At 31.4% G+C, this 7,813-nt stretch overlaps 1 long non-coding RNA gene across 1 annotated transcript; it reads right to left on the bottom strand.

Moving 5' to 3' along the window:
- Positions 1–438: 438 nt before the first annotated feature.
- Positions 439–2,218, bottom strand: LOC134698921 (uncharacterized). The gene is made up of 3 exons (XR_010103503.1): positions 2,019–2,218; positions 1,084–1,195; positions 439–651 (listed from the first exon to the last, which is right to left on the bottom strand). It is a non-coding gene; the product is annotated as an uncharacterized LOC134698921 (long non-coding RNA).
- Positions 2,219–7,813: the final 5,595 nt, after the last annotated feature.

Raw genomic sequence — 7,813 nt, 5'->3', positions numbered from 1 at the left:
TGCTTTCATGTTCTTGCAATGATTTTTACCATAATAAAATTATTTGACTTTGTTTATATAGTGTATTTAAGCTGGAAAACTTCAGTAATGATAATAATATTAACAATAATAGGTTAAAATGGTTTACACATTTTGTTTTTCCTGGAGACCAAAGAAAAGTTTGTAAACAATACGACCAAAATAAGAAAAGTCTGTTAACAATATGACCAAGTTTTGAAAAGTCTGTAAACAATTAGACAAAGTTTAACCCTCCATTATTTTTAAAATGAAAAGCCTGTACCAAGTCAGGAATATGACTTTTTCCCCCCGTTTGATTGTTTATGTAGTCAAGTGTTTGATTTTTTTTTATGTTTTATGGACCTTCCACCTTTTGATACAACTTGGAGTCTGGTTCTTTTGGTTTTTTCTGATCTAGTCTTAAACATAACATACAATCTATTCAAATTAGTTCAATAATTTATTTTTAAGTCTCACTAAATGCAATCAAAAAATACAATTATAAAATTTGATGATTTTTTTCCTCAACAAAACAGAAATTGTCAGTTCATCTCCTATGATAAAGGAATTTTTCATTATGGAACAATCTTCTTTTGAAAGATAAATGCTCTTGGTATGCAGTTCCTTTTTGGTTGTCAGGTGAACTTTTGTATCCTGAAATGAAAAAATGAAACCTTCATGTACGTTTGTATGCAACAGTCACTTATTCTTAGATCATGTTTATTTAAATACATTAAACAAGCTTCTTGAAAAAGATTCTTACAAAAGAAAAATACAAATTGTAGTTAAAAAGACATTCTCTTTGTACAAATGTATACATCAAAAGACAAATAATTCAAAGGTAACAATATATAGAGGAAACAAGCATGCAATTTTTTTTATATTGTAAAACAAAATCCTTGATTTCTGAGAACCGCAGCCTGTTTTTCCTATTTTATCCCAATATTATGAATATATATTTTTTTTAAATTGCCCGTTTTTTACCTCTTCAAGTGGATAAATATTAGAAAATAATTTAACCTTCATTTTTCAATTATATTATAGTTCTATTGGCATTTAATAATATAACTATATATTTTTACTTACATCTGCTCTTGAAATTAAATCATCCTTTTCTTTCTTCCTGATCTGTTCTTCAATTTGATCTATGATATGGATTCATTCAAGCTCTTTTCATTCCCACTTCAGTGTCAAAGTCCTATAAATGCATATATACAAATAATTAGAATAGGTTTAAATATAAAAGAACAACTTTTTTTAAATAAATAAGGCCGTTAGCTTTCTTGTTTGAATTGTTTTATATTGTCTTATCAGGGCCTTTTATAGCTAACTATGCGGTATGGGCTTTGCTCATTGTTGAAGGCTGTACGTACAGTGACCTATAGTTGTTAATAGCTGTCATTTTGGTCTTTTGTGGATAGTTGTCTCATTAGCAATCATACCACATCTTCTTTCTCATATTGAGTTTATTGTTAACATAAGAGTTTGAATGTCAGTTTATTTTCAAGTAATGAGTTTGAATGCAGTGAAACTATAATTTCAGTGTTTGTGTAAAGGATGTTGCACTATGGGCCATTGGGATCTTATTCCTTGCAAAGATAAAAATACTTGAAACTAGTGTTTTTATGACATTATGTAGTCCAAATAATTATGACGTCTGGGACGGCTAGACATTATGTAGAGCAGGGAACAGTATGTTCCTGTGTACAGTGACAGTTTAGACTATTCAATCTCATTTTCAAATTTCCAAACTACACAATGGAAGCTACTTTTTATTTTATGCTTGGTCCACAGTCACTTGTTTCTAGCCATTGGAAGACCCACTATATGACTATCAACGTATATAAATTTACGATACGTCGATTGTGGGTCTTCCAATGGATAGAAACAAGTGCCTGTGATAGTGAACTTGAAATAGCATAGGCTAACAGTTTAACGCACATATAGTCCTTTTATTAGATTGTAAAATAAAATTTATGGTTTGTGCCCTCCCCCTTTTTACGAAATATGGATCTGCTTACCTTCCGCTGCTGTAATAACGGTTAAGATGGCTTTTGATTCCGTCAATATTCTAATATGAAGTTCTGTATCTGTTGCATCGTCAATAGAAATATATGCTTGATATATGAGATCCATTGTTTTAAATTTTGTTTGTCTTTGGCGGGTCCGATGGCGTCCGTATCAAATTACCACGGTAGATAACTCTGTTCTTTTTTTATATTAATATAAGATCATACTCGGACAACGACTCCGGAAATTAGAGAATTTCACGCACATCGTCCTTATATTACTATAAAAGATTATTGTATATGTCTCTGGTATAAATAATTAATTGCTTAACTTATAAAAAAATAATAATTGAAAGTAATTTTATAGTCTTACAACACCAAAAAGGGAAACTCAGTTGGGGAACCGAAGATGATATAAGACGTTGTTCTCGTTTTAAAATAAAGAAGCTTCGCATACTTGGGACTGAATTTTGAAAATAGTTGTAATTGCAAGACAGCCAAGATATCATAGTTTCACAGAATATGTTGGAATATGTACGAAGATCGGATAAAAAGGTGAAACCAGTACTGAAATATTATAAAGTGTTTAGGTGTTTAGGAAAGTGTTTCAGAAGTGTTTAGATGCCATTTAATGTTTAGATTAATGATAACATTCACTGATAATAACCCAGCATCACGTTTAAATTCTAAACACGTTTAGGTTTTTATGTGTTTAGATAAATAACCGTTTAGATCCTAAACGCTTTCCTAAACACGTTTAGACCTAAACATGTTTTACATCCGTTTCAAATCTAAACGCTGTTTTTACAGTGTATATTGCATTTGTCATGTTAGAATCGAAATAATTCCTTCATGTCATGCTCTATGCTCATTTTAACATGGGTAGACATTATATTTGACCACATTTTACACCTCGCTTACGCTCAGTGTAAAATATAGACAAATATAATGCCTACCCATGTTAAAATGAGCATAGAGCATGACATGAAGGAATTATTTCTTAAATAGTTTCCAAAAATATTTTTGTTTATTATTTAATCACTTTGTGATTGCAGAACCTGCTGCATTGGCTTGTATGTGTGAACGTTATTCGATAACGTCAGGAACGATAACTCGTGGCGTAATGTCAACTTACTGTCAAGACAGACGCTTTTATAGAAAATAAAGGAATATGGAGTAAACGTATACGGAACCAGTAATCGCACACAAAGTCAATGCTTAACAAAAATACAAATAATTAATGGTCAGCGTTTTTATTCCTGTTCATCTTTATATTCCCTAAAGGGTCTTCAACAATGAAAGATTCACTTGTTTAGGGATGACATCAAAAGATAGATGTAGGGTAAAAAAAACTTAAATCAAATAGATTGGGGGGTATCTAGACTTGCTACATGTCCCTTCCTAATGTTTTTTCTTCTTTTTTTCAATTTTGCCCCTTTAATAGTTTTACTGCTATAACTAGGAGATTACAATTATACTGACATCTGCAGGAGGACCTTTCTCCAAGGGCAATCAGTAGGCTAGCACTTATCAGTAAACATATAAATTAGTAAGAGAAAAATAATAGAAAGGGAATTGTAGCAAGTCTAGGGGGTATCCACTTTGCTGCAAGTTTTGTTAATCTAAAATCGATTTTACATATATCCGTATTGGTCAATCAATTTTTACCAAATTAAGTTAAGAGGAGGGGGTGTGAAGGTCAGTAAAAAACCTATGTGAATTCAGTTTTGTATCATTCATTGAACTTTCGATGTCGTCCCTTACCAGAACAACAAAAAAACACTAGCTAAGAGTACTTAAGTTACTGACAGCTATAGTTCACACTCTTACGTTTGAAGTCTTCCTGTCCATCATCCCGCAATCGTTATTTTTGAAGATCATATAAGTGAATGAATAATTCGATTTTCTGCCTCAGGACCTGCGCATATATGAAATACTTAACACTGAACATTGAACCTGGTTGTAATTTGCAATTTTTATTTGTAATTTTTCCTCACTAGGTAGGTGAAATTATGTATAACATCAAATGTATTGTAAATTGCGAAAATGCATTACGAGCATATTCTATAATTTTAAGTTTGAATTATAAAGAGTTTAATTTTTTTCAAATATTGAATACACAACAAAATCTCTGTAATTTTACCCATGTATTATTTATGTTTATGTTAAAGGCGTTTGATTGGATATTAGTTAAAGGAAGGCGTGGTTTTCGGTAACTTTCCTCCAATCAACTGGCCTATTCGACAAACATGTGTGCGCTGATGCGTGCAAACTGGCTATTGTAACGGCATATGTCTTACATCAGAATCTATCGTGCGTGACCAATGTTTATTGTAAAATTTCTTGTTATGTGAGCAAATTACCAGACATACAAGTTCTAAAGGTTACAACTTGAATTTGCTTTTTGAAAGATTATTTTCGGCAGTGCCCCTGATATACGATGTAAAGTGTTTAAGAAAAACAAGACTTTAAATGAAGGATGCATATTACCAGAGAATATAATCTGGGACTATGCCAGATATAATACATGTATTTTATGGCTCGGATATTAACAATAAAATGTTCTGAAAAAATTAAGTGTCCGATAATTTGAATTATCTGATAAAGTTATCTCGATCACTGTCGACAAAATATTATTGCATGGATGGTAAACTGCTGATTTTTATTTCTAGACATGGTTTGTGACTGTTATAATAGACAACTATATGCATTCTGGTTTACGTTTACAAAGAACACACTATACATTTTTCTGAAATATCAATCCTTTTTGGACAGACTTGCTTTTTCCTTGTATTTGTAAAAAATATAAGACGTTTCATTTTATTTGAATACTTCAAAAATTGCTTCAAAATACTATAGGCCTGTATTGTTGTTATTTTTTTAGGGTCAATGACTCCCCCCCCCCCCCAAAGTAGTAAAATAATTGTATATTTGATTTGAATAATTGTTTTAAAACGTAATAGAAATAAAGGTCAGCCAAACCCAAATTCAGCAATAAGGAGTGTCATTCACCGGGTTTAATTTCTTTTACCGGTTTTGAACTTCTTGTTTTGTTCAATAAATAATAGTAATCTTCTTATCTTGTTCAATAAAAAATAGTAAAATTTACTTTCCATACACATGTTTGACTTCCTAAATAACTCTAGGAAATAAAATTTGTCACAATTTCGCTTTTGTCGTCTGCTCAAGTTAGTTTAATTTGGTATTGTAATATGCACATGAGATACTTGTCACTGAACGTTGAACAAACAGTAGCTATCCACCAATCCATCAGTGATTGCGATACTTCTGTTACATACCCGTCATTTTGTCACATGTTTGGTACTATTATTTGAACAAAGTTCGTGTTGTAAGCCGAATTTGTCCTACATTTTAATTGTTCTTGTCAAGTAATACATTCCTTGAACTGGTTTAAATGTTTAACTAAATCCTATGATATCAATTTTGTGCATTGGTTTTTTGAAACACAATTTTGTTAATTTGAGCGTGTCAACACCTAGTCTAGTAGTGATTTCGGTTTGTATGACCATACAACATATTTATATATTAGTATTACAGTAAGTTATTGTTTCATTTTACGTGTTTACCATTGATAACATCAAATAAAATGTGTTGCAGGTTGAACTAAACCATAAAGGAAGGATCTAAAATTTAAACTATGTATGTTTAAAATATTATGAATGCGGAGTGGGGGTATTGCACGATAGCCTCAGTAGTAGTATGATACTTTGATATCAAATGGACTACAGTTAAAAAGTTGCATTTACTACCAATCCAGGCACAATAGTAAGATGTATGTTCCTGAGCGTATTATGGACAAAGAAAAGGGTTGTGGTGTACTTTAAAATTTTGAACTAAGTATGGTAGAATGGTTGCCATACGCCTTCATATTACAGAAACCACCAGCGTACACTACAGCATAATTACGATTTCAGTTGTTATAGTTCACACACAAATTAATTGGGCTAGTTTAATCTCCTGCATGGTTTATTCCATTGGCAATCATATTCAAGAAAATTCATATTCTGTATGAAGCTTGATTGAGCCGTAGATTCACACAGATACCGATCATAGTTATCTTTTCTTCATTTACATAAATGAATGTCGGGAATTCGGAATATGGCAGTTATACATGTATCCTCAGTTTATATTTATTTTGAAGCATTATCGAACTAATACGACTTAAATTTCTCTTTAAAATTTACTTTGCACTAAATATCTAGTAAATGACTTTACATGGGAATAACTTGGGGTGTATTCATGTATACTAGTATGTAATGATAATAAAAAGAAACCAACAGCACTATTTGACGAAGACGAAATTAAGGATTAAATTTTAACGTCCAGTGACATATATTACAATGATGTCGAAACAGAACTTGAAATTGACAATAGGTATTCCGTCGCTTTTCCAAAGAATTCACGCTTAGTTGCGATTTCACGTGCTATTTTGAAGAGACATGTTTTGTCGAAATGCACATCTGGTGCAAGCAAATTGGTACCGTTAATTTTATTACAACTTCGGGTTCGCATTATAGTTATATTTGTACAAAATAACTAACAATAAAAAAATTGTGATGATTTCTTTAACTGTTCTTGAACGTTCTAGTTTTAATATAAATCTGTGATTTTTCTATATTCGTACTTTCGACGAAGCAAAGCAAGTTCGATCTAGACCTGGACAATTTGATGCATTTAGCAATATTCAATCGTTGTACAAATTTTTGTAGAACATGTAGAAAATCCGTCTTTTTCGGATAAAAAAATCTACTTTGTTAACTCGGATCGAAAACTTACAATATAGTTTATCCTATTGAAACATGAACGCGGACTACATTGAGAACATCTTGGATTGAAAGATTGCAAATCTATACTGACCAATGAAATGCTTTAGATTTAGAACGCAGACCTCAACGAGAACACCTAGATGATTTACACACTGTAATCTTTAGACCGTCGAACAGATAGCGATAATTCCAGACTTCTTCTTCTTCTTTTTCTTTTAGTTCAAATAAGGTCACAATATAGAAGAATACAGTCATACTGCCAAGGAATTGTATATAAGGAATTGTATATTTACAATCCCTTGATGCTGCTGTACATGCCTGATTGACAAAGATTTAATAAAATTGAATTATTCATAAAAATGTGTATCACAATTTAAGTGTTTCTATATTAAGATTGTGATTAAAAATATGCATTTTATGTACTTGTTTTGGTTTGGATTTGTTTATTCAAAGCTCGCGAGAACAGCTGATCTCTTAAGGCCGTAACAGTGGTGGTAGATATTCACAGATTTTTTTTACATAAAAACACACTATTACATATTCATGTGACAATAATAATGTGTCTGTTTTTTAAACCAATTTAGAATTGGTGTATATATGTTTCCGCTGATAATAATTCTATGTTAGATAAACATAATTATTTGGAATTAAAAGTTGTATAGTTACAATAAGTACATTTTCAAAATCATTTATTTATTTAGGCTTGATGAAGATCTACATGATTTAACGAATAAATGTAAGAAGATGTGGTGTACTTGCCAATGAATTAGATCACCGTACAGCCTTCAACAACGAGCAAAAACCTAACCGCATAAACGTTTATATCATTTCCCAAAATTACAAATATGAATTCAAACAATTCAAACAAGAAAACTATCGGCCTGATTGATGTACAACACTTATAGAAAAATATATACAAAAACGACAACCACTGGTCACTGGGGATTCAAACCATATGTCCCAATCGAAAAATAATTTCGTCAAACAAACGGGAGTTCTTATCTACAGAACAAAACCTGG

This window comes from Mytilus trossulus, unplaced genomic scaffold (genome assembly GCF_036588685.1).
Source record: "Mytilus trossulus isolate FHL-02 unplaced genomic scaffold, PNRI_Mtr1.1.1.hap1 h1tg000024l__unscaffolded, whole genome shotgun sequence".
NCBI classification, from domain to species: domain Eukaryota; kingdom Metazoa; phylum Mollusca; class Bivalvia; order Mytilida; family Mytilidae; genus Mytilus; species Mytilus trossulus.
The sequence above is the reverse complement of the archived record's forward strand: the minus strand, read 5'-3'. Positions and strand labels throughout refer to the sequence as shown.